General features: G+C 45.3%; 1 protein-coding gene and 1 long non-coding RNA gene across 3 annotated transcripts in view; both read left to right on the top strand.

The window, feature by feature from the left end:
* Window positions 1–10,681, top strand: part of LOC121093202 — a 33,345-nt gene extending 22,664 nt beyond the window's left edge. The window contains exons 3-4 of the long non-coding RNA XR_005829528.1: window positions 8,251–8,367; window positions 10,590–10,681. This is a non-coding gene — a long non-coding RNA (uncharacterized LOC121093202). The remainder of the gene's footprint in view (window positions 1–8,250; window positions 8,368–10,589) is intronic.
* A 2,984-nt stretch (window positions 10,682–13,665) lies between these two features.
* Window positions 13,666–21,832, top strand: part of SLC15A2 (solute carrier family 15 member 2) — a 69,071-nt gene continuing 60,904 nt past the window's right edge. Inside the window, exons 1-4 of one of the 2 annotated variants that reach the window (XM_040604578.1) lie at window positions 13,666–13,774; window positions 16,798–17,006; window positions 18,369–18,427; window positions 19,609–19,663. The gene's annotated coding sequence lies outside the window, so the exon portion shown is untranslated. The remainder of the gene's footprint in view (window positions 13,775–16,797; window positions 17,007–18,368; window positions 18,428–19,608; window positions 19,664–21,832) is intronic. The other variant, XM_040604582.1, reaches the window with a different exon arrangement.

The following is a 21,832-nucleotide window of genomic DNA, read 5'->3' as shown; positions in this document are numbered from 1 at the left end:
AACACCAGGAAATCGCAGCTATCATGAAATGACACATCACAATATGATACTTTGGGGCAAATTGCTTAATGCATATGCATTTCAGCTTAAATCGCTGTGAAATAAGAACAATACAGTGTTCATCCCAGAAAGTAAATATGGAGGGAAGGTAAGTTCACTAGATATTCATGTCATGGAAAAATACATCAGAGTGTACTGTGCACTGAAGCTTGAGCACTGTTGCCTGTTCTTGACAAACGTGCAATTTCATATTGGAATATCTAGAAGCATCTACTTAATCATCCTGGATTGGAGAGTTTTACCGGTGTCCTGAGTGGGAGGTATCATCCTATTTGTGAGAAGTGCTCCTACCCTCTGATACATGTCAATGAAATTTCTGTACCTGAGCACTGTGAATGTCATATACACATTTTTCCATGCATGCCCTCATGAGCATACATGGTGGAAAACTTAATAGGCTCTGTTCTCTTACCCCTTGAGCAGAAGGTTATTAAAATGTGAACTCCATAGTTAAAGTTGTAAAGCCAATTTCATAACTCATGTAGTAATGTTCCCTCTATTTAATAAGGCAATTCGTTGATCTGCAGCAGCAAATTATACTTTTTGAGCATTTAAGTAATACTTCCACTTGGCTTCCAGTTTACGAGGCAATTTAATATTTCCCTGGGCTCACTAGTGCTGACTGTACAGAACTTCTGGTGTTGGGCATTTATTCAGCATAGAAGCTTGAACAAAGTTATTGCTGTTTTATGCACAATATGGGAACATTTCCTTTTAGAAATCTCCTCTTTGCCCAGCTACCACCAGAGCCATTGGAGTACACACAATTCTGCCAAAAAAAGCCAAAAGGAATGGATTAGTCCAAGTGAGCTGCATAGGCAGCCACCATCAGGATGTGATGCCAGATTTCTAAAGTTGGCCTGACCTGGTCACCATCTCTTCAAAAGCACCAAAGGACCACATGTGACCTTTGATAATGAGGAGAATTCAATCACAGGAATCGGGTGCTTTGAGGAAAACTATTTCAGAGCGAGCTCTTGAACAAGAACTGGTGATATTTGTGTTGAGCCCTAAATTATTTGAAGAAGATATTTTTATGACCCTACAGTTGTTTTGGTTTTCTATTTAGGTTGACTCATGTAATGAAAGATACTGCTCCTGTCTACAAATATTCTCTCATCTCTAGCCTTAGACCATGGCCACCAAGATGGTCACAGCTGGAGTCTTCAAAGTGCTGACAGCAGAAGTCCCCTGGCCCCATCCATTTGCAGTTATGGTTGTACTGGAAATCTGCCGGGACACTAGAGCTGATTCCTGGAGGCAGAAATATCCTGCTTGTAATACTTCTTTTTCCAAAAGGATCCTTCTTCGACTAAAAGCCCACCCTAGCCTGGAAACATAAACATGTTTATTTCAGGATATTTCAGAACATTTTTGAGAAATTTCCTTTAGGTGGCAGCAGGAGTACAAGAATATTTACCCTCTTCTATATTCTGGGCTGCTGTGGTGATGCGGCTCCCTGCTGTACATAAACCTAGTTTTACAACTCTTTCGCAGCCTAACACACATGTGTTTTTATTTTCATTATTAGAGCAACTTGATGATGAGCTGAAGTCATGAGTCAAGACTCACCTGTCTGGGCAGTCCTTTGGGTCTCTGTAACTGATATGACAATCTGGACGTTTAACAGTATGGAAATGATGCCATCCCTGCCTAGGGAATCTCAGTCTGGACTCAGTATTGAAGATGGGGAACAAGGATGCTCAAGATTACTGTCTTGTTTGTTTGCTGGTTTTATGAGTCGAGAGAAAACTATCAATAGTCTAAATACAATTGCAGTGTTGCTGCTAAACTTTGCAGAATTCCCTATCTCTGGGATGGCCCTACTGCTTGCTTATCTGCTGGGAGGTGGAAAGGTATTTCTCTATTCCTCCCCTAATTTTCAGACTCTTTCTTCCTTCAAGTCTTGTTTACTTTGGAAGGAAATTCCCAGCTGATGTGTCCATCACATTCCCTGGGAAATGCTTTGAAGTTTATGGTCTGCTCTTGAGACAAGGAAGTCTGCAAAGCCCTTTCCCTTTGGACACCAGTATGTCTAGAGGTCTCTCAAGAAAAGGAACAGGGATATGGAAGTGTTGGCTGTCTGAATTCCATAGGATGCCATTCAGGCACTTCCCTGCAGCTGGAAATGAGCCAGTAGCTCTCAGTACTGCTGAGGGGGACCTGCTTCAGGCCAGGATGGCCTTGGGTTCATGGGAAGCAAGGCAGAGGCTAACTATGGCTGTCATCTCTCTCTCACCATTAAGTGACTGATGTAGGATCTAACTGGGTGTCCATGGTTGGGGGCCTCAAGTAGTTGCTCATATGCTGCTGTATAAAAGCCTGCTCTGCTTCAGACCTGTCCTGGTTCTGGCTGGGATAGAATTAATTTTCTTCTTGGTGGCTGGTACAGTGCATTGTTTTGGATTTAGTATGAGCATAATGTTGATAACACACTGATGTTTTAGCTTTTAAGTAGTGCTTACTCTAAGCCAAGGACTTTTCCATTTCCTGTGCTCTGCCAGTGAGGAGGTGCACAAGAAGCTGGGAGGGAGCAGAGCCAGGACAGTTGACCCAAACTAGCCAAAGGGATATTTCATACCATAGAATGTCATACTCGGTATATAAACCGGAGGAAGTTGTGGTGGCTGTTGGTGGCTGCTTGGGGGCTGGCTGGGCATTAGTCATGGGGTGCCGAGCAATTGCATTGTGCATAATTTGTTTTTTTACCCTTGGATTTTATTCCTGTCTCTCCCCCTCTTCTTCATTATAATTATTGTTACTATTTTTAATTTTTTTCTTTATTTCAGTTATTACATTGTCCTTATCTCAACCCACAGGTTTTACCTTTTTTCTGAGTCTCCTCTCCATCCCACCAGGGTTAGGGGATGGGGACTGGGGGAGGAGTGAATGAGTGAGTTAGTTGCTGGTAGGGGTTAAACCATGACAAATCTCTTATTTCTGGACTTGCTGACCTCAGACTCCTCATTTCTTAGTGCTGCTCCAGAGCAGAAAACATGTTTTTCCTATATGTTGGGCTCCTGCCTTCTCAAGAGGGGTCTTTTGAAGAGTAAGCAGGTACACACAAGCAGTGACTTGTGGAAACTGCTGGCTGGGTGGGATAGATCCCAGTATCCTGGCATTCTGTGTCAGGCTCAAACCTCCTTCCATTCATCTGCCAATGAATGACTACTGTTGCTTCACACCCTTCTGGAGCCTGGCCGTTTATCCAGCTTTTATAGTGAGTAAATAATATGCTCAGTTATATGTCTGGAAATAAGGTTCTGTACAAATTCCTCAGGCAATCAATATACAGAGTCGTTTTACGTTAGAAATAGCTTGTTCCAAATGGCCATATATATCTTTATTATACTGTAAATTCTCACACTGTCACTGGAAGCCACATATGCCTTATTACCCAGCTTTGGTTGCAGAGCAAAATCCTTCCCTCCTTCCCTTGCCAAGCCTCTTCTCTACCCTCCCATCCCCTTGTCTTAAGGCTTAGGAATTAACTGACCTCTCCAGTGCACCACAAAAACTCCTTCCCTTCCTGATAGAAAAGTGTCCTCTTGAAATTTTTTTCTCCCCTTGAAGACAAGTGATACAAAAGTGCCTTCCTGGAATTCTTTTCTCCCCTTGAAGACCTCACTGCAGCCTTCTTCCAAAAAAAACAAATCAGGCTTCAAACGCCCATGCCCTATAACCTTACTATTTTAGCTGTGTTTTCTTTGTCGAAATTATTTCTATGGCAAAAGCCTTGAGACCTCCCAGACAACACTGAGCCTCATTCTGTCAGGTGGTGTACCCAGTGCACAAGATAGCTTTAGCCATTTTGCACCAGCAGTTTTACAAGAGGTCATCTGCATCCTCTGGTTAAGGTCTCTTCATGTCTGGGGACTAGTCTGAAAGGTTTGCGAAAGATATGTGGGACCTGGGCAGTCAGATAAAGTAAGGACAGTTCTGGTCACATCATGAGGCAGTCCCTTAGGGATGCACCTGCTCCAAGTGGAGCCTTAACTATGAACCACAGGGGTATACCTGCTGTGGCATAGGCTTATCCACAGCCAGTCACTTTGAGGTGTACCTGTTCCAGCGTGGTCTTATCCATGGGCCACAATGCCTTCAGAGACAGACCTGGTCCACTGTGGCCCTACTCACAGCCACAGTCCCTTCAGAAGTAAACCTACTCCAGCATGGCCTTACCCATGGCTGCAGTCCCTGGAGGGGTGTACTTACTCTGTCATGGGCTTATCCAAGGCCACACACTTTGAGGTACTCCAGAATGACCTCATGCACAGCCACTGATGCTTCAAGGTGTATCTGCTGCAGCATGGACTTATCCACAGCCACAGCCGCTTCAAGGTGTGCTTTCTCCAGCGTGGGCTTATCCTTGGGCCACAATCCCTTCAGAGGTACACCTGCTGCAGCACAGAGTTAACCATGGCCATAGACGCTTTGAGATGTACCTGCTGTGGTGCGGACTTATTCATGGCCACAGATGCTTCGGGGTGTCCTGCTCCCACATGGACTGATCCACAGGTCACTGTCCTTTGACTCGAGTGCACACTGGAGTTCCAGCCTGCCCAGTACAGCAGCAATGCCCTGGTGGTCATCTGCCAGCCCAGACCTTGCCATTGCTGTTATCAAAATGTTCCCAGGCACAGCAGCATAAGATGATAAGCAGTGCAGCGGTACACCAAGCAGTGAAAGCAAAAAGCAGCCACTAACAAGCATTAGACTCTAATATACAGTGAGGCAAGCAAGCCCCGTGGCAAGCACAGAAGCCTGTCAATTAATATCAACGACAGCTATAGATATTCCATATCTAGCATATTCCAATCAAATCTGTCATTATCTCAAACTCTTTGAGTCCCACACTGAGTGCCAAAAAGAACTGTTGTTGTTTAACCCCAGCTGGCAGCTAAGCACTACACAGCCGCTCTCTCACTTCCCCCCTGGTGGCATGGGGAAGAGAGTTGGAAGGGTAAAAGTGAGAAAACTCATCAGTTGAGATGAAGACTCTTTCATAGGTAAAGCGAAAGCCATGCACACAAGCAAAGCAAAACAAGGAATTAGTTCACCACTTCCCATGGGCAGGCAGGTGTCCGGCTGTCTCCAGGAAAGCAGGGATCCATCATATGGAATGGTTATTTGGGAAGACAAATGGCATCACTCTGAATGTCCCCCACTTCCTTCTTCTTCCCTCAGCTTTATAGACTGAGAATGATGTCACATAGTATGGACTATCCCTTTGGTCCATTGGGGTCAGCTGTCCCGGCTGTGTCCCTTCACAGCTTGTTGTGCACCCCAGCCTCCTCACTGGTGGGGTGGGGGTGAGGGGCAGAAAAGGTCTTGACCCTGTGTAAGCACTGCTCAGCAACAGCAAAACCATCTCTGTGTTATCAGCAGTGTTTTCAGCACAAATCCAAAACCCAGATCCATACTAGCTACTGCGAATAAAATTAACTCTACCCCAGCCAAAACCAGCACAAAACTGCATTGGCACTGCAGGCAGGCATGGGAGAGATGGGTGGTTACTGCCCCACAACAGCTGGGTGCTGCTTTACAGTCTTGTGCTTTAGCTAGAAAATTGCTGGCAGTGGTATAGGAGGGAGGGCTTTGGTATCTGTGAGTCTTCTCTGTGGGATAAATGTAAAAAAAAAATCAGGTGAGAGGCAGAGTGCAGCGATATTTGCAGATGGAGAATGAGAGCCCTTGAACACAAGCACAGCTGACCCCCTAGAAGCGCTCCCATTCTGCTTCCTGAGATGTGGAAATGAAAGCTGTTTCCAGGGTTAAAGTTATGGGCGTTGGAGACAGCAAAATAAACAGTAATGGCTTGAAGAGTCGACAGGAAGATGAAGCATGGCTGTGCCCTGGAAACAGTCACTGCTTGCTCAGCAGGTCTTGCTGCTGTACGCCAGCTCAGAGTGGGTCCCACCTTCAGACTTTTAATTACTTTAGGGGAAGGTATCTCTTTTTCACTGTTCTTAGCACTGTTGTGCCTGGAGAGAGCGAGCAGGTCTTGTCCTGCTCTGGCACAGCTGTAACAAAGCTCTGGCTAAGCAAGGGCCAGAGACTTCATGGAAGAGAGGGGCGATGCTCACAGGGGTTAGGAGTATGGGTTGTAGCTTACTGTAGGTCTCAGCTAAGCTCAGAAGAAAGAAATTTCTTCACAAATCCATCATGTTTGAGCAAGTTCTGGGGAGGCAACTTAAAAGCCTCACTGGGAAACTGTAGAGGAATGAAGCTGGGTTAAGTAGCATTGATAATATACAACTGTGGGTTAGCTGATGTAGATAAGGTACAGGTGTGGCTGGTTAAATTAAGTGGCTGAGAGCCAATGAAGAGAGAGTAGCCGAGGAAGAAGCAAGAGAAAAGAGAGCACAGGCCCTGGATGAGGTGAGGAGAAGGCAGCAGAGGAATTGGTATGAGATGGTAAGAGACCTTGTTGCAGCTTGATAGCTTAGAGAGTGCTGCAGCACTTGGTGCCCCGTGTGAGGCTGAGTTGGACTCAGACTACAACAACTGAACTAATAGACTGCAACAAGGCTTTACCATTGGTCCAGTTCTACTGTCCATGCTGTACCTCCTTCCTCCAGAGGTCAGACCGCACTGCTCCTCCTCTGTCTGATTTCCCCCCCTCCACAATCCTCAGGGCTATTTAACCACTTAGTGGCAACAAGCTACACCTGCACATTGTCTGTGTTAATCAACCCACTGCCTCTGAGGCAAGACCACAGCTGTATGTTATCAATGATAATCAACCTACTGCCTGCATTCCTCTACAGGAAACCATTTTTGTTTTTCACGATGTGTGGATAATCAGGTGCATCCATGTTGCGTGGCTGGGCCTGGGTGGAGGGGCTGCAACATGGCCTACAGGTCTGGGGCTGAAAACTTTCTCTCCACCCAGTAAGAGCTCCCCTTGGAATTGGAATAAGAGTATTTCTCTATGCCAGGGGCTGGTGTTTTGCTTAGCACAGAGGTGCCCATCTTCAGCTATGGAGATATTAGTTGTGGCTGAGCAATGACGTTGGACAAGCAGCTCTCAAGGGAGACTTGCTGCCAGCTGTACGGTCTGACAGAGAGGGGATAAGTGAAGTTACTCAGTGTGGTTACATGACATGTTTGGGAAGGCTGTTAGTAAAACACAGCCAGGAGGACTGGATCCAGCCCCCTGGGACAAAACCCGTGTCTCTGTGAGCATCACCTCCCTGCGCTAGACAAGGCAGGAAACCCCATCACAGCTCCCTGAAGGCCAGCACTGCTTGTGTGGGGAAGTAGAGCTCTGTTGGAAAAGCCAATGTAATCCTGCAAAGTGAAGTCACAGCTGGAGGCAATGGACACATCCTTTGCTGGTGTAAATCACTGTGACCTGATCGATTTCAGGACCAGCCTGAACCAGAAAGTATTGAAGATGTCGCAAAAAGTTCTTTTGAAGGAGTCTTTAGAGAAATGTTTGTCCCTTGGTCTCATGTTAACTTGCCTGTGTTAATACATCTGCAGCATGCTATCAGTGTGCAGCTTGCTCACAAGAAGAAGAAAGAATGAGAGACTGGTGTTCATCTTATTGACTGCTTATTCACTTCTTTAAAAGTAATTAGGAGTTTAATCAGAGTTTCTATGGATTTTTGGGGGAATCTGTAATTAAAATCTGCACAGTCTTCTTGCATTATATACTTAACTTTCTCCCAGAGCTGCTCAAATATCTTTAATATTCTCACTTCCTCTAATGGAAACTGTCAAGTACCCCAACATAAAAACAAACAACTAGCAAACTCGCTGCAACAGGCTGCAAAAACAGAGACCCCAGCAGCTTTTTGTTGTTTGGAAAGGTCTGATCTTCGATAACGGCCCAGGCTGTAGGTTAACAGGCCTGATTGACTCCAAGCTGCTTTTTCTCTAATGAATAGAGATGTTTCTTTTCATCAGCATAAAGAGTGCAGCGTATGGAGCGGGGGAAGGGAAGGAGAAGGGAAAAAAGCCATCTCACTGCATAGGGATGGAGCTAGTCTCTTGATAAGCTTTCAATTAAGAACAGATTAAAATTAGGTTTATCTTCTCCTGGAAATGGCAATGACGTTAATATAATAATACAATGTAATAACTTAATAGCTCAGTTGGAAGTGACTTATCCACATTGGAAAGATCACAATTTTGCTACCTAGTTCTGGGGAGGTTAAATGTGCCTGTCCTTTGTTCCTGCAGGTGTGCAGGCACCTGTGGTGGGAGGCAAAGCTGGACAGTAATTCTTGGCCTGGCTACTTCTCCTCCCTGGCTGGTCATCAAGGTGGTTGGATCACCTACCTTCAGGGCTGCTGAGAGGTAAGAATTGGGTGAGTGTGGCTGGGGAGATGATTAAGGGCTCTGATACGCCTTGAAGTGCAAATCTCCTTATAATTAGTGTATTCCTGGACGAAGTTCTTCACCTGCTGGTGGGTGTTGCATTTGGAGGGTAGCCAGGGTTAGTCCAGCTTTCTCTCTCAGTGGCAGACCTGCAATACTTGCTTCTTCATCAGCCCCTGCCTTGTGGAAGGGACATATCCTGTATGCTTGGCCCATGCAGCCAGGAAGAGACCAGTGGCATCTGGTGGTCCCAAGGGATGGTGAGACCCTGGTCTGAGCCACAACCAGGAAGCACGTTTGCCTTCCTGTGAGACACCGTGTTTGGAGCAGCTGGTGCCCATGTAGAGCCAAGCATCACCACCACTCCCTAACATGCATCCCAACACACGGGCATAGCCCTGGTCTGTGACTTTGTTCCTGTTGTCTCAGGTGTTGGCTGGGAAAACCAGTGAAATCTGGTCTTCTGGTCTCCTTTGTCTTTCCTTCTGCTCTAATGTTGGTTGAATTGCTCTTTGTGCATCACTTGGGGTTCCTTGGTGCTGGCCTTCATATTTTAAGGCCACAAGGTTTGGCCCATGTGTCTGAGTATGCATTCACTCACTGCATTCAGATGTCTCTTGTAAATGAAGAAGGTCTCTTTTCTTGATCTTGATGAGCTGAGCAATGTGTTCCTGAGCATGTAGGCCAGTCTGGCAATCTGGCAGCTATGAGAGAGGATTTTATTCCTTGTGAACTGTCTGCAAACTACCTGTCCCCTGGGCCCAAGGCTTCCAGCAACGTCAGGAAAGTCAGTGCCCAGCCAGCTGGTTTGGAGGTGTACATGGAAGCTATGCTGACTTAGGCCACTGTTTCAGATCTGCTCCACACCGATTCCTCCTTGGCTCCTTTCTGTGTGCCATTGGCTTTTCCCAGTTTCTGAACACAGCCTGGTCCTGGAAGTATTCTGTTGGCATTTCTCTTGCATGGTGCACAGAGACATAAGTGGAGCCTGAGGTTCCATTTTTCTGGGTAGTCTATTAGCACTCTGTTCCTACCCCCAAGCAGTTTGGTGTGTCTGACAAGAGATTTGAGGTGCAGAGGCATATGATGGGTCCATGTGTAAAAACAACTGTTGAGTCTCAGCAGAGTCCTCCAACACCTGGAGCTTACTGCTTACCCAGTCCCATTGCTCCACCAAGGAAAGGGCAAACTCCCAGAGCTTTAAGGTGTAGCAGCCAGTGTCTGGCCTTGCTAGGAAAAGATCCAGGAGTCAAACACCCGTGGCTGGTTGTTCCCTACTCCTCAGTCCAGGCCATCACATGCATTAAGAGCTATGAAATCTGCTGGCCTTAGTGGGACTTCATCTCCTCCATTCAGGTAAAGGAAATAGATTTCCTCTGCCTCAGGCGAGTGTTAGTGAAAGCTGCCCTGTGCAGTGTTTGGTGCCCTGAGCTCAGGTGTTGACCCCTGCCATTAACCCGGACTGTCACCCAGGAAGAGCCTGATTGAACTGGTGTCATGGGAGAGTGGCAGCCTCTCATTCAGCTCATGTCTGGATGAGGCTGGATGATCTCAGACATGCCCTTTGGTTGCAGGGACAAAGCTGGTAAATCTGTTATTGCAATCCAGATAAGGTAGCATTTTCCTGCTCTTCCTGGACAGAGACTACATCGATTTATTTATGTCTGCGAAAAACACAGTCAGAAATACTTCTTAATTTTTTTTAATGAACCTCCACTTGAGATCATAGCAGCCTGCTTTCCTTCTAATGTCTGGTGCTTTGAATGCAGGGTGCGTGTCTGTTTACAGCTGCTGGAACTGTAATCCCACTGAAGATTTGGGCCTGCTGCTGTAATGAGCTCCAAGTCCTCTGCTTATAAAGCTCTGTGACTTTGTATTAGATCCATGTGAGGGCCAGAAATCACACTCCCAAGGGCCTGATTGTCAGAGCAAACCTTTGTCAGAACTTCTTCCAAAAGGGCTCACTGTCTGGAATTATCCTTGGTGCTTACTAGCTGTCTGATATCATTGCATTGCCGGTCATTCTGCCTTGAGAGTTTTACTGTTAACTCTAATCTGTTACACCTCCTGCTGATCAGTGCTGTGTTGTCAGACACGAGACAACGCCAGCTGCCCCCTCAGAGGGCTGCTTGTGTTCAGTACCCTCTGCACACCCTGCGGAGTGGATGTAATATGGCTGATTTCTCACCATCCCTTGGCAGAGGTGACTGGTGCAAGATGCTAATGCCATACCTGGTGCTGAGCCTGGAGGGGCTGAGATGAAGGAGAGGCAGGAAGGAGCTTCCAGTGCAAGGTAATCTCTGGTGTCTTTAGCCCCTCTTGATTTGGCTCTGCCAGCTGCCCTCTGGATTGAGGAGATCTGATTTGGCTGGGGGTGATTTGCTTATTTCATTTCATGGGTCAATCAATCCTGTAGCCTGTAACTCATGTGTCAGGGAAAGGTACTTGTGTCTGTGCCCTACATGGTGTTTTATGGAGAAAGGTATAAAATGCTGCTCTTGCCTTATCATGAAGGCTGTGATCTTGGTCCAGAACCTAGGCATTGGCTTTACCCATGAGAAGTGATCAGATTAAATGGTTGTCTTCCCAGACAGAGCACTCGAGACCTCTAAATAATAAAATGTAATTTTCAGCTGACAATGTCTAAGCACTTGAATGAGTTACCATGCTTTTGTGTTCTGGCTACTCTGTTATGTGCCAGAGATTTCCTGCACTTCAGTGTGTCAGTGGCTTGCTTGTGCCCTTGGGTTTATTTAACTGAAAAAAAAATGAATTAAAGCAGCTTTCCAGTAAGACAAACACTTACCTGTGCCCAAATGCAAAACCCTTCAGAGCAGTATTTACTCATATCTGACCTTTAATGTGGGCCTAACCCTTTACCTTTTGAGTTGAGCGACTCACTGTGATTGACTGCAGGATGGGTTTGCTCAGTCTAGTGCAGGTGCAGTGTGGACAAGGTCAGTGATAAAGAAAGTGAAAAACAACAGTAAGCCACAGAATTAACAAGGAAATATCAGCCTGGAGAAAAAAGACCAGATTTCATTCCCTTGGCATTATGGGCTGTGATTTTTCCATCAATTAAATGGAGTGTGTAGGTCCTTTATGGTCTTAAAACTCTGGCTTTAGTTCAGAAATGCCTCTTAGTGCACTGGAAAGTCATCCCACGGAGACTGATAACACAGCGATGGTGTAGCCATGACTAACCAGCACAGTTCCTTGTGGTTTTCCCTTTCCCACTCCTGGTTGTGCAGCTGGGGATATTAGAGTGGGAAAAGAAATGGCTTGAAAGCAATTAAACTGGGAAGTAGTTAGATTCTCTGTAATAGCCATAGGGAGAGGAGAGCAAAAGAAAACAAGGGAAAGTTGGGAAAGGAAAGAAAACAGGGGGTTTCTCAAGTGTAAAAAGGACATTGCATGAACTGCATGAGATGCAGCATCAGCCCCGGCAGCAGGAATCCACCTGTCCATCCTGCACTGGTCATGGGGCTCAGTTCCTTTACCCTGATCGGTTTGATTTTGAAGGTCACTCAGCACCCATCTGGGATCAGGAAGAAGCGTCCCTCATTCCTGTATTTTGTCTGAGGTGATGCCCATTAGGTTGCTTTTCACCATTGTATTGGTGACCTGGTTTCTCTGTGCAGGAATCTGTGGTGGCAAAAGTGAGGGGGGACAGTTCTGGGACCCCAGTTGTCCCCCAGGTTGGTGTCTGACCTGATGTGTCTCTACATCGAAGTCCTTCACTTCGGTGCTTGTTGGGGTGCACATCTGTTAGAGGGGCTGCCTGTGTCAGAAGGGGATGAGATAGGCTTTGTTGCTGATATTCAAGGCTAAATTTTGCAGGCTCTGCAGTGCTGTTTGAATGCTCTTCTCCTTCAATTGTTTGAGGATAATGAAAGCAGCATTTGTTTGGATTTATGCTGCTTTAGAAGGTTAAGCTGTGGGCTGCTTTCAGGTACTTTGGTGTCCTATCACCCACATCCCATGACAGCAGATTTGGTAAGTACCTGCTTAGCTACATTTCCCTCCAGATACTTATCAGTAGGATAACTGCATAAATTTGTTAACATTGTCAGGGGAAAAGAAAAAACATGGGGTATTTTGTACTAGTAGTCTGATTTTTATTGTAGCAATGATACAGGCTATTTTCTTGGGCTTTGGCCTATATTATTTTAGCCTGCATTTGAAGCACTTGGTTTTTAATAGTTTTCCATTGACTGACACGGGAGACTACTTGTAAAATTGTAATAGAGAAATTCAAATGTTGCACTCTATAGAAAAATAAGGCATTCATGTTGAGCATCATAAATAGGGAAATTTAGCCTTTGACAGCAAGAACAAGCTCAGCTGATTGTGGATGTTTGAGGATGCTTTTTAGCTTTGTCTCCTCTCAACAGCATAGTCAGGACTGGACCTCCTACTTGGGTGTGTCAAAGCTCCTTGTCTTTATTCCTGAGTGGCCAGGGCTAGCTAACATTGATAGCTGTGTTCAGTGTTCAATAAACCGTGTTTATTGTTGTTTGGAAAAAGTAATTCCCCTTCTGGCAGTGAAGAAGGTGTGATTTGTAAATAGAAGTCTGGGAGCGGTGCTGTGGCTGCAGATACAGTGAGGGGCTGACAGGAATGCGGTAGAGCTGGACTATGTGTGTGTTGGTGTGCAGGACCAGAACAGCCCTGTCAAAATGCAGACTGCTTGCTAGAGCCACTGCCCTGGATGAGACCCTGCAGAAAGCAGATACTGTGCAAAATGGCTCACTACCCCAGCCATGCTAAGGGGGAATTCTCCAAATTATGTGGGACTGGAAAAACATGCCTAACAGCTTCATTTGACATAATTTCAAACATGAAGTATCTTTAAGAAAAATATCTTACATTGTCCACGTTGTAGGTACTAAGATGCCTACTAAGGCTTGTTATACAGGTCATAGCTGTTTTCCTTTGAACAGATGATATCGTTTCTATACAGAGAGCAATGTTCTTTCAAAGGATCTCTACTCATCTGGCATGCTTTTGCAGGATTTCAGCTCTTAGGAGACTGCTCTGCTCTCCCACCTGGGGTTCTCTTTGTCATTAATTTCCTCTGGAACAGAAGCTCCTGAGCTGCACACTCAGATGCTAGAGGAGCATTTGGGAATGTGCCACTTGCCCTGTTACTGTACTTTTCCCTGAGCATCTTTTGCACAGTTGGAGGCAGGCTTCTGACTAAGGTGGAAACATATTTATCCTGCCAATGCTGTTCTCTTATTGTTATTCTTGTTTTTCTCTCACACTGCTTTGCCACCCGATCTCTGTGCTGAGAAGTTGATTGAGGATGTGCCTTGGCCACTTTCCTAACTTGAGCCTGGCATCATCTACAAGCTGGGTGTGGAGAGGACAATGAGCAATTCAGGTAGTGGTCCCTGGCTGTCAGTTAATGCAGCAGCCCTGCAGGAGAAGCCTCCCTTTCTTAAATAGAGGATTCTTAAGGTGACTGCAGATATGCTGGGTTGTCCCTCGCAGCACTTATCTCCCTGATGTGTGCAGCTGGCTCCCTGCCCTAGGGCTGGCCACTACTTAGTCAGGATATAGATGTTTAGTGTGTTTTAATCTGTTCCTCACGAATCAATCCCAGAAGCCTCCCAGCCATTTCTGCTGCCTTTCTCCCAACGCTGTGCAGTTTGTTGATACCCAGTCTGCTGCTGGGGATTTAAAAATGTATTTATATATGCATTTTTAAGTAAGCAGTTCTCTGCACTGAGCTCTTGGAGAGCAGCAAATGAAGGCTCTGTATGGAGGTATACAGGGATGGGAAACTGGAAAAGAAAGGAAGATCCATCAGAATGCTTGCTGTCTCTTCCTGACCCCATTGCGGACCTGCTCAGAGCCCATGCCTTGTTTCGAGTCTGTCACCTCAGTCATTGGGGAGCTGCTGGAACAGGCTGGGAACAGGCTGTGCTGGTGCCAATGGTGCTACACAAAAAGGCATTCACAAATAACGAAGCTCTGAAACACCCTGAGCAAAAGTGTTCAGCAGCTTGAATTGGGGTCAGTTGTGCCGTGGAGAGAAGCAGGCCGGGCTGGGGGAGCAGGGAAGAGATCTCCCCCTTTTCTGCCTGGCAGGGGGAAGGGGCCTCCAGGGCAACAGGGGTGACCTCTTCCTGCCAACTGTCCCTAGGAAAACCAGGCTCTGTCAGGAGTCCTTAACCCTGCTGCAGATCAGGGTCTGGTCACCCTGGTCTTCTTCAGGTCTCATGTAGACACCCAAAAAAGCATCCTCCCAGCCACTGAGCTTGGCTTTCTGAGGCTGCTGTAGGCAAACAGTTGCTGCCCATAGAGTGGCAGTTCATGTAGCCTCCTGACTGCAATGCCCTGAGCAGGCACGGACAAGTTGCCACCTTGCTCCGTGCCTCAGTTTCCCCTGTTTTATAATAGAATAATAATGCTGGTCTACCAAGGGGAGGGAGGAGATGAGGAAGGATGTCTATGTCATTATGGCTGTCCGTGCCTGAGGGGCTGCTGCTCCCAGAGAGTGAAAGGAGGTTGATTTTGGGACTAAGGCAGAAGGGTACTTGCCTTTGCCATTAAAATAGTGGCTGGCTCTGGCCACGTGGTGACACCTCTTCATGCTGTTCCCTTAAAACAGGAAGGCAGATCCCACCAGGTCCAAGCAGCACCAGAGGCTTTTTAAGCTTAGCTCTGTACCAGCCAGTCTGTGGTCACCATTTGAAAGTGTCATGCCTCTGGCTAGTCTCTTCAAGGCGAGTCGTAAGGACCCACCATTGCAGGGTATATAAAATGTTGGCTTTCCACAGGCTATATATGCTTCATGAATCAACTTTAAAAGAAGAAGATAAGATTTTTAAGGCTGTACTGAGTGCGAGCAAAGCCTGCCCCTGTGTCCCAGGTATTTAATAGCAACTAAAGGACTTTGCTAGCAAAATTTCTCTGCAGTGTAGTGCCTAGGGTGGAGCCACTGGTGTGACCTGCTCTGAAGATGTGAGATGCAGACCTGAGGACATTTGGGATGTAGTGTTGCTGTTCCCCATACTTGAATGATTAGCCAGTGTGCAGATACCAGCTGGACGCATGTTCAGGGTTATTACAAGTATAATCACCAAATGCTGTCTCTTGAAACCCTGAGGCTGCTTTGCAGCAAATTAAAGAAGAGAGCAGAAGCCCATATGCTATTTCACTGGTCAAAGTGGGAAGAACAAGTTAAAGTGCCTATTTTAGCACAGCGAGACAGCTGTGCTCTTCTCAAGGCAGTTCCTGAGAAGCCGCCTATCTGTGCTTGGTGGAAGGGAAAGCGTCTGGCCCAGCAACAACAGCCAGTTAGCCCGAAGTGGAGGGGCTGGCGAATGCTTGCTGCTGAGGAAGTCTTTGGGTGACAGCTTGGCAAAGACTGAGGGGCAGATGCCAGTCCCAAACACTCCCCACTAAGCAGTGTCAGGTGCCTTTCATGGGACTGTCATGTGCCAGGTGAGAAGGGGCTGTGACCTATGCAACCGGGCTTTTTAAGGCTCAGCAGCAGTGGTTATCAGGTGTTTAGTGGGATTTGTTCACTCTTTGTTGTAACTGAGTTACCACTGGCAGAGTGAACCTGGGGAATGAGGTTACAGGAACACTCTTCAGCTGCTTCCCTGCAAGGGCAGGCAGCTATTTAAAAGAGCCTATAGTGGTTTTTAAGCAGTACAGACATATTATGTATATTGTGTTACTGTTAAGCCTTGGTGCACTCCAGAAATGTCTGGCATTCTGATTCTTCTATTAGTAAAATGAGGTTTAGGAACTTTAAGTGACTAGAATTCCAACAGATTTCTGCGTGAGGAGAAAATGGAAAGGTGGGGGTGTTGTCATGCCTTACCACAAGCATTAGAAGTGATAACTGGATGTTCTTAACTGTGCTTGTTCTTTATTTCTAACATAGTTTTCATGATAGAAACAGAATTGGAAATTAGAGAAAATGTCACTTTGGTGTTAATAGACCACAAGAATCAAGACATTCAGATGCTGTAATCCCTCTCCATACATGTACATAGATGCTGGGCATGTTTAACTGTTTCAGCACCCAAAATACTATAGGGCAGTTCTTAGTGCTTTCTTTTAAGATTTGCTTATACTGTTTTGTATCTCACATGAGATGACAAATTAACCACACCAGGTTTAGGCTAAATTTCCCTTATTTGCTGTTTATGAACCTACACTTTGGAATAAGTTCATCCTGTGCTATGCGTGTTTTTGGGTGCTCCTGGGCTATTGCTGTGTGGTCCAGAGCTGAGAAAAGTTGCTCAGTTTCAGGAGGCTTTAGTTTGCAAAGCAGTGTTTACTTGTCTCCTGAAAAAGTTCTTATCCTTAGTCAATAAAAGGTTGCAAATTATTTTTATAAAGGGCTGAATGCTTTAAGACAAAAGAATAGTTCATTTCCTTTTCCAGGTGAAAACTTGTCCCAAAGATGAAAAGGTTTGCTGAAGGTCCCTCAAAAAATGTAAAACTGAGAGAGGAGATGAACCCAAGTCACCTGATATCCCGTTGGATGCTTTCTTAACCAAACTGCCTGTCTGCATTATGGGAAACTCAGCAAGAAACATGGGTAATGAAGCTGCCCAGCTGCCTGGAGGAATGACTCTGCTGCTATACAGCAGGTAATCCTTTAGATTTAAGAAATGGCATAACTTGTAAGGAGGAAGTTTACAAAATATGTCATCTGAAGACACTGCCATGTTTAATGCATTTGGTGCCAATGATTTGCTTTCCCTTGCTATACTGTTTACAGAGCAGCTGGTGCAGAGCTGTTGAGCTTGCTATTGAAGATGAAAGGCTGGTTGTTTTTCAAAGCCCTTTGTGCCTCTTTGCTCCTAACTGGAGCTGTCAGTGCAGATGCTTTTTACTTCCTTTATCACTGGAGGTCTGAAGTCCCTTCTTTAAAGATTTCCTCAATGCAAAGGAAGATTTCTTTTGCTCTTAGTCCCAAAAGACCTGGAGGGTCTTCGCTTTTTTATTTGGGCTGAAGACTCCACAGGCAATGCCATCGAAGGGCTGCTGAAAACCTTTAACCCCCAGACAGCCAGTATCTCATTTGAAGTCCTCTGATGAAGGTATGAGGAATTCAGTCTGTCCTGCTTATTTCTGTGGCCTGGGAACGAGAACACCCCTCTTGAATTATATAGATACAGGGGAAAATTTTCGGTGATTATTAATTAGTGATATTTACCAAGGTTCATAAAGGGTGCAGCTTCCCCCTCAAAACAACCACACAGAAGATATGTTAGGTACTTGTACAACCCCCCACAAAGAGGTGCTCACTGAAGTTGTTTAAAAGCCAAGTAATCAAGGCAGCAGAATTTTTCCCATGTCAAAGCTGAGGCAGTGAAGCTATGGGAGGTCAAGTAATTTGCCCAAGATCATGACAGAAAGATGAGACACAGCTGAGAATGGAAACCAAGGTGCTACTTTGGTACCTTAACAACCTGATTTTCCACTTGTGTGCCATCTCTCATGCACTGAAGTAGGCTGAAATACAGGATTTTTTCTCTTCCATATAGTCTGTCAGCTGGTGGTTCTGTTACTTTGGTGGGGGAGTTATCTTAGAAATTTCTCATTAGTCATTAAAGCCACATGATCTCACTTTTTTCGAAATGTTCTAGCCAATGAGTTTCTCTCAGAGCTGATCTAATTGGCCCTTAAGGGCAATCTGAAGGGCAGTCCCTGCAATGCCCATTCCAAGCACGAAGCCTTCCCACTTAGCCTGCACTAACAGGGTTATCTGTCAGTCAAAATGATGCTCCTAAACAGCTACATCACCCACTGGAAAGCAGTCTATGCAAATCTCATAACAAAGCTGTATGGAAAAGAACTGAGTACTAAGTGTTCTCCAAAGCTCTCCCCATCAGTGCATCCGAGTGACTTCTGGCTGATGAAATGCTCTTCAGCTAAATGTGCTTTTCATCTGTGAATGTGTTTTCTGTAAATGATTCATAAAAGTGATTCCAACTGGTATTTTTCAGGTTGTCCTGCTGCCAATACATGCCCCTTGCTGACCACATGGTATAGTCCTGGAGAGGAGGTGAGTTGTGTGGGGCTGAAAAGCCTGTAGCTCAGCCACTCGCATCTTAGCTAAATGAAAGGGAAACAGTCCCAAAGTTGCAGTGTTCATGAAGGCCAAGGTGGATCTTGCTCTCCTTGCTAAACAGTGTGAACACTGCGTAAAGGGTGGATTTGCTCTGTGCTGAAACCAATGGAGGAATGCCTCTAGATATATTTCCAGTTCTAATGTTCTCCACTTATCAGAAAGTAATGGCACCTGGACACTGGGAGATCCAAGCAACTCTCTTATTTGTTCACATAAAATGTTTCCTTCCTGTTTTATTTGTGTTTACACAGCAAACCACATGCAGAATGCACACAAACTTCTTCCTTCTGTGCATTCACACATAAGCTACTTCTTTGCTTTTAGTGGTTACCCATTACAGAACTGAGATTAGAAACGCATGAGTGTGAGGAGGGTGACGTTGCTGCCAAACAAAACTTGTGTCCTGCATTTCAAGTATCAAATTACCAGAGAACTGTGTAAAAAGTCATCAAAATGCATATGGCTGCCACTGAATGTGACTGCCTCTTAGTGGGGAATGTAGTTCTTTCTCTCTATATTAGGCCAAATTGCACAATATCAGTGCAAAAAAACATTCCCCAAACCCAAAAGACTAGCTTCAGTCACACTGGAAGTCTGTACAGAACTGGAAAGTTAATGTGAATCTTTTAAATCCTAGAGCATTGCCCTCATTTTGCTTTCTCAAACAGCCTTATCTGAGAATGGCACAAATTCTCTACCTGATTCTGTTACCAACTTTGCTGATTTCTATTTTAAAAAGGTTTTGTTGTTTTTTATTTTGTAAATCTTAACCTCTTCAAAAAATATCCCAAGCACACTAAATATGTTATCTCCTGCCACAGAATCCATTTGGCTTAATTATTAAGAGATTGATCACCACTGGCAACAGGCATAAAGTTTAAACTGTACATAACTGTTCTCTGTACTAATGCAATAAAAGTGGGTTTACTTTTACAGTGGTAATTTTAGCAGCAATCTAAATCAACACCCTGTTGATGATCAGAAAAATCTTCCCTTAAAGAGAAATGCAGTGCAAGTGAGCTAGTTAGTATTATGGGCACATTATTGTCTTTACTTTCTGCAATCAGCTTTTATTCATGCTGTTACAATAGGTGTAAATTTTTATATTTCCTTAGGCAAGCAGAAGAATGAACTGAACTTCTAGAAAATTACTTCGAATAGGCTATGGTAGTAAGAAATAGACAATCCTGTACAATGTGTAAAAGGTCAATGGATTAGAGCGCGGAGTTCTGCAAATGGGCAGCCCTGCTACGCTGGGGCTGGCAGGCAGATGAAAAAAGAAAAGCTTGACTGGGGGGCTGTTCAAAGTGTGGCAAGGTGTTTTCTGTATGGATGTGTGTTAGGAAGGTTGGGAGGGGAGAGGGAGAATGGTGGGGAAAAATTTCTGTGGTATGAGGCACAGCCAATGGGTGAATGGTGTCTGAAAGAGGAACCATCTTGCGTGAAGTTGGAGGACTTGGTCCTGTGACAGAACTGGGCTTCCTCAGCTGTGCCTTGTCCTCATCCCTCAATCCCAGCCTACCCTCAGCTGTAACCAAGTAGTGAGGGAGACCAAAGAAGTGGCTTTGTACTTTTCCGTGATACAGTGACAAGCACTGTGCAGAGAGAAAAGCAACTTTGAAAAGCTCTGGGTTTGATGACATCAAGCAGTACCAAAAACATAGGGCAGCCAATTTTCCAATTCTCTTGACAATGTTGCTTTAAAAAGTTGAAAGAAATCACTGAGATATTGCTGGGCTGAACTTTCATGAGTGCTCATGGCATGGGGAAGCTTGTTCCACATGACTGTATTCCCAAGCTGCACTCTCTCAGATGAGCAAAGTGGCGGCAGCTCACACTTGAATCCCTTCCAAGGGTGGAGCTGTGGAGCTTTTGATTTTCTTATTTTCTAGGTCCAGTCAAAGGAGCCTGGGTCAGTCAAAGGATACCCATCATGCCTCTGTCTGGAAACTCTAGATGGGTTTATGCTTGTGGTCGATTTGAGGATCACCACTTATATCAGGAAGGCAATTCCTGTTGGCTCTGAGGAGAATCTGTTCAGCTGAACATCTAGGCAGATGTGTTAATTATTATCCTTTCTGCCCCTTTAATGTCTGGATAGTCCCTTGCCATCTTCTTCCAAAACAAGAACCGCTCTGAATCAATTTGAATGTTACATTCAATGTGTTGCTCTCACCTGACTAGGGACAGAAGTTTTATGTTCATGGCTGCACTGTGGAAAATGCTGAGGTCCTGAAGCTGACCCGTTTCAAACAAGACTCACTGCCCTGTGTTTTCCTTTCTGTAATCTTTCAAACCATCCTCCCTTCTGACTCCTGTTTTGTAAATTCTCATGAAAGTTGGTTGCAAAGTGCTATCATTGCAATTTTCAAGCAAAAGGAAAGAAATGGTGGTGGCAGATTCAGTGCAGTGTAACTGGAGGCAGTGACATGCATTACATTATATTTGGCCTTTTTATCTCTGATCCTTTCCTTTTTTTATGAGTAGCAAGATGACAATAATTCAGCTTAGGTTGACTGCTCGTTGCCTGAAGGGCTGTGGCAGTGTATCAAGAGATGGCTATGTGATGACCTCCCAGACAATTTGAATGTTAAGCCTTGTATGTTTGCCATTCTGGAAGATTCCTCATTAAAGAAGTTCTTAGAAATGCAAATGGTAAAAAAAGCCTCCTTTGCAACCAACAGGGATGAGCTGAGCTATGGCCTGGTTTCTCAGGCCTGATCAAGTTTAAAGAATAACCTACTTCCACTGGAAGGAGTAAGCTGCACCTTCTTGAGTTGCTTAGTCAATTTAGTTAACTTAGCAATGGTAGGATGGGTATAGCAGCCTGACTTGCTTTGTCCTGGAGAGCTGTTTCTCGAGGGACTCTTAAGTCATCTTTTCTGCAATCAGACAGATGGGGCTGGCTTTGATATCTGTTTAGTTTTTCCTTTGAACCCAACTGGAATCAGTAGTTCATTTTAGCTGGGCTGCTGGAGAGCTGCTGAATGGCAGTGCAATTGTATTTTGATACCAGTGGGGAAATCCAGGGCTGATTACCTTACCCATCAGGGCTAGAATGAGTGTGGGGGCTTCCACAGTTGATAGAAAGGGAAAAGACCAGGGATGGAGAGTCTGTGGCTCAATGGCCCTCCACATATTGAAGAACAGAGAGGCAAATCCATCTGTCAGCTGATAGCGATAGCCCATCACCATGGTTCTGGAGTGACTTGGAGGACACCCACTCTCCAGCTGCTTGCTGGAAGCAGAAGGTTCAATGAAGCGAGCTTCTGTTGTGTGCCCTGAAGCCAAAGAACGCTTATTTCAGGAACAACCCAGTGCTAGCAGTGACCTTTCATA

This window comes from Falco naumanni, chromosome 8 (assembly GCF_017639655.2).
Source record: "Falco naumanni isolate bFalNau1 chromosome 8, bFalNau1.pat, whole genome shotgun sequence".
In the NCBI taxonomy this organism is placed as follows: Eukaryota; Metazoa; Chordata; class Aves; order Falconiformes; family Falconidae; genus Falco; species Falco naumanni.
The sequence above is the reverse complement of the archived record's forward strand: the minus strand, read 5'-3'. Positions and strand labels throughout refer to the sequence as shown.